This window comes from Castanea sativa, chromosome 12, assembly GCF_040712315.1.
Source record: "Castanea sativa cultivar Marrone di Chiusa Pesio chromosome 12, ASM4071231v1".
Classification (NCBI taxonomy): domain Eukaryota; kingdom Viridiplantae; phylum Streptophyta; class Magnoliopsida; order Fagales; family Fagaceae; genus Castanea; species Castanea sativa.
In genome coordinates, this window is record NC_134024.1 from 49,487,931 (window position 1) to 49,498,936 (window position 11,006).

An 11,006-nucleotide genomic window follows, 5' to 3' on the forward strand; every position below is an offset into this window, starting at 1 on the left:
AAAAAACTTAAAAAATTTAGTACATAACAAAAGGAGAAGTCCTAACTAGCCTAAACCCTAAGCTTTAGAAGGCGGGTTCTGCTCGGAAGTGTTGGCAGCCTCTGTGCGTTTCAGCTCTATTTCAAATGAGGACTGGGCTTGTTTTCCCTTATCTGTTGTCACCGGTGGAGGGACATTAAGCTCGGCACTTTGGCTCGTAGTCTTCTCGGCACCATCACCCTGTTCCTTCTCTTTGTTGGAACTCTTAGGTTTCGTAGGAGTTGGAATGGGCTCTAGAATCATGGGAAGGAGCGTAGAAGATGTTGTCTCAGGGGCAGGTGCGACAAGAGGAAGTTCGTCTATCACCTGGATATCTTGGGGGAGCCAGATGTTTTCGGGCTTCCTTAACTCGGAGGTTGAGGGAATCCCTGCCACATTCAAAGCTTCACCCCACACTTGTTGACAGTATTCTCGGCATAGCTCAGCGAACTCCTCGATTAGTTGGTTTTCTGTCGCCTCTACCCCTTCCTTGTAAGCGACCTTCTTCGCAGCCTTCATGGAGTCCTTGAAGGTACGAGCCTCATCTCTCATTTTTGCAAGCTCCTTCTTCAGGTCGGAGTTCACTTGTTGAGATTTGGCTAAGTCTTCGTCCTTCTGATGAAGAAGCTTGCGTTGCCCCTCCACCTGGGTCATCATTGTCTTCAGGCTGGCCTCGGCACCGTCCTTTTCCCTCTTCAGCTCTGCCAACTTTGTGGTTAACTTCTCGTTCTGCACAAGAGCTTGGCCTAAGGACTTCTCGGTTTCCTGCCTAAGCTCCAGTTCAAGTCCAGCTTTCTTCCGAGAATCTTCCACCCACTTCTCGGCAGCAAAGACTTCCTAGATGGCCTATGGTGAAATATCAAAATAAATGCATTATTGGTAGCACGACTCTAAAGTACATAAGATTGTTTTCTTTCGTTAAGGTATAATGAAAGTGATGAAGTAAAGATAATACTTAGATACTCACTAAGGCCAAGTCCCTTTTTAGCGAAAAGAACAGATGCGGCTGGCTCATCTTTTCCAGGGCCTCCATGTCCTTAGACAGAAGAAGGGGACGTTCCAAGGAGTCGGATAGGTGGTAGGCGTGACCTTGTTGGAATGTCCTAATACTAGACTGGCAGGAAGTTGGTGTCTCGTCCAGTTTTAGCTCGGGTGACCAGTTAGCCGGTGCACGGCGTACCTCGGCAAGGTCCTTGTTCTCCCCGCTTTCCACTGAAAAGGCACGTCCCTTGCCTTTGCTAGGTTTTTGTTGTTGTTGTTGTTGTTTCATCTTCTTCTGCCTCTCTGCATCTGCCTCCTCAGCCTCGCTCTTCCTCTTCTTCTTAGGCTCTGGAACGGGAGGCTTAGGGTTAAAGGGAGGAGGAGGTGGTGGCAAGGACGGAGGGACTTGTGGCCCACCCGTTCCCTTTGAGAGACTCTCGTGCCCCTCTTGTGCATCATCTTCCGTAGAGCGTCCATATCTTCTTCTTCTTCGGAGCTGGAGTCAGGCTGGGCAATTACCAGACCTTGTATGCCCGAAGTTTCGGCTGGCGCGTGTTCCTCGTCTGAGAGGATGAGAAGTGGATCTTCTCGAAGTCTTTCAACGTCCTCAAGTCGAAATTGGTCTATCTCCTCGTCCAACGATTGTTGCGAGGACGCTTGCTCTTCTCGAACGGCGGTTGTCTGGGAATGTGCCGAGAAAGGAATCGCCGTGATAGGGCGAGTATACAGGATGATAGAAGGATCGTCTAGGAGTTCGCGGTTGGAAAGGAAGCTGGGTCGTGCCACGTCTATCCTCCTGCGTCGTTTGTCTCCCGCAATGATCGCGTTGTCAATTTCTTGGAAGTCCACTAATATAGGGTCGTATCCTAGTATCAGGTGGGCAACCCTCACTTGTAGGTCTTCACTGACAAAGACTTCGGAGCGAAGGACACGGTTCAAGTCAGCAACGTTGCGAAGGCTGAGGCGTGGGCGTACGTGTTGTTTATTTGTGAGAAGAAACATCCGAGAAGACGAGCATGGTCAGACTAGTGATAAACGTCAAGGCAAAACGCAATAATGTGCAATAAAATTAAAAGCGGTAAAGGCAATGGGATTGAATCATGGGTTAGGAAATCTAACTCCTAAGGAGTCACACCTAGGTCTCCCCATTCGACTGGGCAATGAGGACCATCAAACCAGTTTCCTGAGGCGATGAGATAGTCGTCTTTCATGCCTTTGTTGGATTTGAGAAGACAGGAAATCAGCCTAACGATGCTAGACCTGGATTTGATGTAATATCCTACATTTTTGAGTTTATGGCACTCGTACATATAGGCAACGTCGTGCCATGTGAGGTTCAGACCCATTTGCTCGTTCAGATCATCGACACAACCTAAGACTCTAAACACGTTTGGTGTGCATTGGTCTGGGCATAACCTATGATTGCGAAGGTATTCACTGGTCACGTTTTTCATGGGGAGGGTCATCCCACCTTCTATGAAGGCGATCATGGGAATGATGACTTCTCCCTTTCTCCTAGCGTTACCTACGGCTTCTACTGGGTAATATCTTAAGCCTACGTCATTAGGAATTCGGTTAACTACACTATAATTGCAATAAAATTGGTTAAAAATTTAACAAAAAATTGATTTTATTGACAAAGTTGTTTCTTGCCCGTTAACACTACCCTTTGAAACATTAAGGAAATGTGATGATCAATTAATCACACCCAGGAGAATCTGCTCCGCAAAACCTTCAATATAAAATTCTCCGCAGCAGCATGAACATCATCTCTAATAAAAGTAATTGCACAAAGCTAAATGGGAACTCATCATCACAAAGCATGAACATTATCTAATAAAGTAAATTATCTATGATTTTCATGCCCGTAGAAAGCACCACAAAGCAGCAGGCGAAACACTTTAAGCTAAAAGAAGGTTATGTCTACATAGTCTTTACAAAATCAGATGAAACACAAAGATAAAGCAAGAACAGCCACAGCTTCTTTACATATGACCAAACACATCATTAAATGTCTCCTTATTTTGTGACTACTTCCGAGCACATTCACGCAAAGTTGTTGAATATATGGCCAACTCAAGAAGAAAGGAAAGGAAATGAATAACACTATAAACTAACGCTTTGTTTGCTTTGATGTAAAATATTTTCAGGAAAATATGTTTGTTTTGCAGTAAAATAATTGGCCAATTGTAAAATATTTTCAATCAAAGGAAAAACTAAAGATAAAAACTATATTTTACACTTGAAAAATGGGTAAAACATTTTACACTTTCTTCTTCCCCTCACTCCCCAACACTTTTCTCAATTTCTACCCTTCATTTTCTTCTCGCACAACCCATCTCGCTCAAGGAAGCCTTTCTCTCTCTCACTATCATAGTGGCTCACTAGTTCCTCTCTCACTTCCTTCAACGAAGCCTAAGGTTGCCCACACCGCCACCAAGCCACCGCGAACCACAACCTGGGGTGGCTCTCACTTTCAAGTTTCTTTCTCTCTACCTCAATTTTTCCCTCTCCCTACTCGTGTTTGTTGAGGCTGAAACCCAGGAGACCCATACCACCATTGATGGCGACAGAGCACAACAATGCCACCACAAACGGTGGTTACCGTTCTCTCTCTCTGTTCTTATTATGGATTCTATGTGGGTTTGGAGATTGGGTTTCCTTTTGGGTTGTTAGGATCTGATGTTTTCAGCTTGGGTTTGAAAATCAGGAGTTTGGGCATGGTAGTTTATAGATATGTGGGTTTGGCTGTGTGCTCTTTTGAAAGTTATTGTTTTGATTTGGTTTTTGGGTTTTCAAGCAAAAGATGGTTTATTGAATGAGCATTTTTTAAGTTTTGTGTTTTAAGGATTTGTTGTTTGTAGAACTGATGCATGTGCTGATGTGGATCCAGATATTCTCGGGTGATCAGCGAAGCAGTGGGTGGGTTTGTGCCAATTTGTTGGTGATAGGTGGACTGGAGCTTGGCTTTGATGGGTGGTTTAATTTGTGCATTTTCATTTTCCTATATACAACCAAACAATAAAATAGACATACTTCCAGTGTAAAGTATTTTAGATTTGAAAATATTTTACATCAAAACAAATTAAACAAATTAGACTTGACATGCAGACTCAGATTTGTGCCAGATATGCTGCACAACTACTAAATCATGAAATGACATCGTAGATGTTTAGATAGCGTGATTAACCATAAACCTCGCAATCTGCTCATGAACGTGAGTGCCCACTAGTAATTTCAACTGTCGACTACCGTACCATGATTATGTATTTCTACACATTCATCATCCAACTATTCTCGTACACTCCTACACGACAAATCTTGTTCAAGTTACCGTGCTAATTCACTTTTACGAGAAATGCAAACAAACTGTCAAATTTTTTTTTTTTCCTTTTCACATAAAAAGATTTCAAGAATATATCTTAAACCAATAACTTGAGACCTTCAATAATTTTTCCCATCATTAAAATCTAATTGCCAGTGGAAAAAAAATGCAAGAGGAAAAAAAAAACTTGAAAAACAAAAACCAATTGCACAAAGCTACATAGGAATTCTCATTTCCAAATCAGAGACAAATAGAAGGTTTAGAAGCCAAGATTATGAATATGCCCTACAAGCAAACATTAAAATCAGTTTGTTTTCAAACGACATAAAACACATGACGATGACTCCAACAACCGTAAATCCACATCTGATCCAGTACTCACATCCCCATATCTACTGGCCCTACAATTACCATCTCTTATCTTTTAACCCCACCACCACCTGCATTGTTCCCTCCTGCAGATTGCGCCGCCTTCCTTGCTGCCTTTTCTTGTAGTGCCTTAGCATCCCTAAAAGAAATAAATATATTATTATTAAAAATAAAGCCCTTCATCATCACACCAAAACACCCATTTATTTTTGTGTAGACTTGATTCAAACTCAAATCCCTTATTAGACACAAGGATAAGAGACTTAGACCCTGTTTGGTGAGCAAGTTCTAACACACATTTTTACATTTTAAACAACCTTACACGCATTTCAACACGCATATATCAAAAACACCCAAATAACATTATTCAAACTCTTCTACCAAACAGGCCCTTAAGCAAACAAAAGATACAACCAATCTTATCTTTTGAAGTGTTCACTCAAAAAAAAATAATTTAAGTGTTCTAATCTTTTCCATTCCTCCATTAATACAAATAAAACACTTAGATTAAAACTGTTGAAATAAACTTTTTTTGATATTGCATTTACATTTTCTATACCAAGGGGGCAAATTTCAAAAATCAAATTTTTTCTAGAATTTCCCCCATGGAGTTGATAAAATTTTATTGGCTCATCATCAACATCTAAGTATCTAACAATTTAGCAGAACTTGAATGCAATTCTTTAGATGCTTTAGATTCATTCAAAAACATGATAGCATTAACTAATAAAGCCCAAATTGCAGCTATCTTTTTTAATTTAATTGGGGAACTTCATTAACACCATTTTGTGCCAATATGACAAATCTAAGCTTGTCATTTACCTTTCACTTAAAAAGTAATAATCTATTCTATAATATTAATAACAGAATTCCCAATTTGGTTTTCAAGGTTTTAACTACTAAAATATCCCCACTCAAATTCTTAAACACTCTAAATTATCTCTATCATTTAGTTAAATAATTTTAATTAAAAAAAAGCAGGTTAAAAGAGTAATTTACTTTTCCTAATTAAACATTATATATCTGAGATCTCCTCAGATAGAGGAAAGAACTCACCAGATCTGCACTACTCTCCCAAAGTATTCTATAAATTTTTTTTTTTCAACTAATTCTTCCTAATAAAAAGTTTTTTTAATTAAAAAAAAAACCAAAAAATTTGTTCCTTAAGTAATTTTCAGGAAATAAAGAAAAAAAAAAAAAAAGCTTTGAGCAAAAATTACATCGAAACGCACAGAGAATAAAGAATGATCAAAGTGAGAGAGAGAGAGAGAGGTACCTTTCACGGCGTTGTTCGGGGGTGAGGCCATCGCCTTTAGGCTGCTTGGCTTTGCCGCCGGCGCGAGCCTGAGCCCGTTCACGGTCTCGCTCTCTTTGGTTGCCGCGTTCGCTTCAGTTAAGGCCAAACAACAAAACAACCAAAAGCAATAATATCACAAAACGAAAAAAAACAAAATTCCACGTACATAAATTATATCCCGTTTGGTTTCCGAGAAAAAGTCTTAACAATCAAGAAAATATTTTTTTTTTTATAAAAAAATTAATTTATTTTATAATTAATTGTTTTGATACTGATTTACTCGGAAGCCAAACAGGAGGATAGAAACAACAAACCGTAGGGGAAAAAGGCTGATCTAGGGAAGGATATGAGTCATTATATTATTATTATTATTATTATTGAGATTTGATAGATTCTCTTTTTACGAACAGATGAAGGAGATCGGAGAGATCAAGAAGAAGAAAAAAAAGCCACTGATCCTGAAACTTCACAACAATCCAAAAAAAAAAATCATCAACAATCTATAACTAAAAAAAAATCTAAACTTTGAAAAGAAGAGGGAGGGAGAGAGAAAGAGTTACCTTATGAATGAGAGAGAGAGATCTGAGCGAGAGAGGCTGCGAATAGAGAGAGAGAGAGAGAGAGAGAGAGGGTGTAGATATAATAGGACACTGCGGAAGATGGAATTTGTGGCTATAAATCCGTGGAAGCTATGATAATAATAGAACACTCCAGAAGACGCGGCGGCTTGATTCTTTTCAATTATTCTTCTACTCTCTTTTTTTTTAATTATTATTTATTTATATATATGTATTTTAATGGTATCTATTTATCAATTATGAATGAGTGGTGTAGATTACGTTTCGCTAATGAGTTGTATTAAACAAATTATAAATTAAAAAAAAAACAAGGGGAAGGTAATGATTTCCAGCTGGATGCCAACAATTGAGGCTACACTGCTAGGGTATTTCAATCTTATATTTTCAGTTTTTAAATAATTTTGGACATATTTTTACAGATTTTTTCATTCATACGTATTTCAAAAAACGACAAACAACATTAATCAAACTCATCTACTAAACGGGCTCTAAAAATTTGCAATAGGGCAGTTTGGTATAGTAGTTTAACAACATATTTTCAATTTTTTAATAACATTATACGTATTTTTACACATTTTTTACCCACACGTATTTCAAAAATTACAAACAACGTTATTAGAACAATATTATCAATACCAAACGGCCCAAATTTTTCATCCAACATACCAATGGATGAAACTGGGTGGATCTACCTAATCGATAGATTAAGCCCAGTTTTGTTCTGCCAAATCAACAGACCAAGCCCATATATATTTCTATGTGCTAGCTCGGCCTGAGAGAGTTTTAGTGAGTGTCTGGATGGGGTTTTGTGTCCACATTTTGCGTGTTCGGCTGAAAATTATCTGGGTCCTACGTTACTGTTCACAAACCCCACAAAAAGATGAAAAACGTTGATGAATTATTTTGTACTATTAATGTTACTATTTACAGTACTATTTAGCTGAAGCTACAATACTTTCAACCCAAAAAATTAGTTAGCTTATAAATTACTTTGTTATAGTATTTTCAATAATAAGTTTTTAGTTTTCAGCAAAATAAGCGGTATCTAAATAGACCCTTAGACTTTTCAAAACCCATATAAATAAGAAGGAACAGCCCCATTCCAAAGCACTCCATCCCCTCCAATCTCTTAGAAGTTGCTTTTGTACTTGGGTCTACCAAGATTTTTAGTGCAATGAAGCAATCATTCTAGTTTATCTCTATGATATTAGAATCAGTTTCTTTAAGGTTTTATAGGAAGTAACAAGGTGTTCAAATTCACATAGTCCTGAACATACCTTCTTGCATTTTTACCATTGTTTGTGGTATTATATGCAGGTAGTTATACTTATTTTTGTTTTAGTTTGTATATATATGTGATCCTTGCTTGTTGATAGTTCTCTTGTAGATATGAAATTTTATGATTAATACCATGCTTGTGTAAACTAGTCTAGTTACAATATTATTATGATAATTTAGATTTTAAGTAGGAATGAATGGATGCTTCTTCAATGAAAATCTTATACTAGATCTTAGTTCTTAGAAGATATCACTTCTATTTTGTTTGTTCTTAGAATTTTATGCATGTCTATAGTAGGTTTTAGAACTTTTGGGTATGCTAGATCCATAAGAATGGTTAAAATTGTAGAAAAATCTTCTTGTTCATGAAAGCATAAATTTGTTGATTTAGACTGATTCTTAGATATGTTTTCAAATAAATCAATTTTCAAAACCAATTCGGTGTTTTAAAATACATTTCTTGTTTTATGTTCAAGGTAGAGATAGTCTTTTACATCAAGCCAAAGTTCTTGATTTCCTGCACTGTTTCAAAAAACACAGTTTTGCGTGCATTGTTTAAAAATGAGCTTCTGCACTATTTTAAAATAAAATTCCCTCATTTTCTTTCTTAAAATAAGTTTCCTACACTTTTGTAGAAAGAAAACTCCTGCACTATTTTTAAACTTTTTGCTTTCTACACATGTTTCTTCAAAATAAATCTAGGTTTCAAATATAATATTTTGACTTAACAAATTTCAAATCTTTTTCAAGAATCAGAATTTGTTTTCAAGATCAAAATGAAGACTCTTTTCTAGAATCCAAAGTTTTTTGCAAAAGGTTAAATTTGATTTCAGATCTAATAATTACTTAGTCTCAAAAAAAGTTTTAGATCTTTTTACTTTGGTAACATAAATTCTAAAATTCAATATTGATTTTGTAAATATTCATGATGTTGTAAATTAAGTCAAGGACAATATATGATGCAAAACTCGAAGTATACTTTCCATTTCGAATTTCCATGTTCAAATTCAATTTAAATGCCAATTTCAATGTGATGCAATATAGTAGTATTTTTTTTATTATGAACGCAATATAATAGTATGTTTTATTTATATGCTTTATGACATGCTTGATGAGGTGTAATTGGCCACCATAATCTGAAAAATTGATGTCACCGGATTAAGTGCGTGTTCCCACTTTAGAGTTATGACTTGAGATCCGAGGTATGATACTCATAATTGAAGTTAAAGGAAACGTTGTGTCATTAGAAGTGTAAAGTAAATTGAGTGGAGCTCTTTTAGGGCCCGAAACTCGAAATCAAAGCAGGAAGGGACATCGAGTCATTAGAGAGTCAAAGTAGGAATCATTGGGCTAAACTGAGTGGAGCTCTCACGCAAGATTGACGAATTGCAATAGGAATTAGCAGAAGGCCATCTTGGAAATCTTTATGTTATCATTGGACAACTTATATTAGCAGAGACAAAAAGAGTGGATGGAAGGCTGTAGGGGTCTTGAAGGAGGGATGTGAGGAGAGGGAATCATGTTGCTGTACTTGGTGTATTTCTTGAAATTAAACTAATGAGATTTTGACATGCAATTTATTCTAATTAATCCAATTAAGAACTAATCAGGTATAATTAATCATAATCACATATATAGTTGATGCCATAATATGTAAGAATGCATATTAACGACTTGATCTTTTGATTAGATGGTTCAATGTCACACTTGACATGTTATAATTTTTATGAATTTAATTGTATATTGAAATGAAGTTTGTGTTCATTAAACAGTCCAAATGATGTTCTTTCTCCTATAGAGCTTGAAAATTACAAACACCAAACATAAAACATTCGTGTATTCATTAAAACATATTATTTTGGTCACGATTCTCCACTTGCTACTCATAACACCCTGCGTTGTCCCCTAGCTTCAATAAAGGGGTTGCAGGTTGCCCATAACATCCATCGCACACTATATGGAAATAGTCCAAATTCCACCCACAAACCTTAAAACATCTCTTAACCCGTGTCAAAGTCTTAGGGCCTGTTTGGTCTCTAATTTTAAAGTCACATTTTTACATTTTAAATAACATTACACACTTTTTCACACACTTTTTCACCTAAACATATTTCAAAAAATTACAAAAAACTACAAAAATCTCATCTCAAACTATTCTACCAAACACCCCCTTAAATTTTTGAATTTGGACAATTTAACTAGTGTTTTCAATTTGAATTTGAGGTTCGGGTCAATTTAACCCATGTTTTCAATTTAAAGAATGAAACTTTTGAAGGATAGTTTCATACTAATCTTCTCTAAAGGTCACGTACTATACACATCAATGTTAACAACTAATTTAAGAATGGGGTGTAAAGTGCTAATTTTTGCTTTATTTGTTTTAAAGTAAAATATTTTCAAATCTAAAATATTATTAGATGTTTGGTATGACAAGTAAAAAAAAGGTAAATCACCAAAATCGGTGGCTTGGCCACTGAAACCACTAGTGTTGAAGGTCAGATGACCAGAATGTCGAAATGGTGGCTTCATCGACCAGATTGCAAGCTACCGCCACCGAAGTGATGTCTTTAATGACCAAACTACTAGCATTGGTGGCCGGAACGATCACTTTGGTCATTAGAACGATGTCTTTGGTGATTGGACCACCTGCACTGGTCCTCAGAGCAGTTACTTTGGGCCCCAAACAGATGGCACTAGACCTCTTACATCGGTCATTGAAATGGAGGCTTCGACTACCTAGCCCATTGAACTAGTGGCCTAGCCACCAGATGGGGTGAGGGAAGTCATGGTGTATTTTTGTAAAATATTTTATCAAAATTTTAAAGATAAAACGTTTTACAACTTTTTATAAATAATTTTATGGTTAATGAAAATTATTTTACAAGTTTAATCACAGTTTACCTGCAAACAAACACCTAAAAATTTGAGAAAATATATATTTTAAATATTTTATATCAAAACAAACTAAGCACCTATACAAATTAAGGTCTTAATTGCAAATTATTATAGTCTGGTTACAAAGTGCAAGCACCCCCAATAGTTTTGAGTCCAAATCTTCTGTCCCACTTTTCCTGCTCCACACTATTCTCCACCAATAAAAACTTGTCACATGTTCACCTAATTAATTAAATACTATTATTAATTAATAACGGTAGCATTA

General features: G+C 36.6%; 1 long non-coding RNA gene across 2 annotated transcripts; it reads right to left on the reverse strand.

Annotated features, from left to right (window-relative positions):
• Window positions 1–6,234: 6,234 nt before the first annotated feature.
• Window positions 6,235–6,702, reverse strand: LOC142619818 (uncharacterized). Of its 2 annotated transcripts, none has more exons than XR_012841582.1 (2): window positions 6,551–6,702; window positions 6,235–6,448 (listed from the first exon to the last, which is right to left on the reverse strand). It is a non-coding gene; the product is annotated as an uncharacterized LOC142619818 (long non-coding RNA). The 2 variants fall into 2 exon arrangements; XR_012841581.1 differs by having other exon boundaries at window positions 6,235–6,454; window positions 6,551–6,691.
• Between the last annotated feature and the right edge of the window lie 4,304 nt (window positions 6,703–11,006).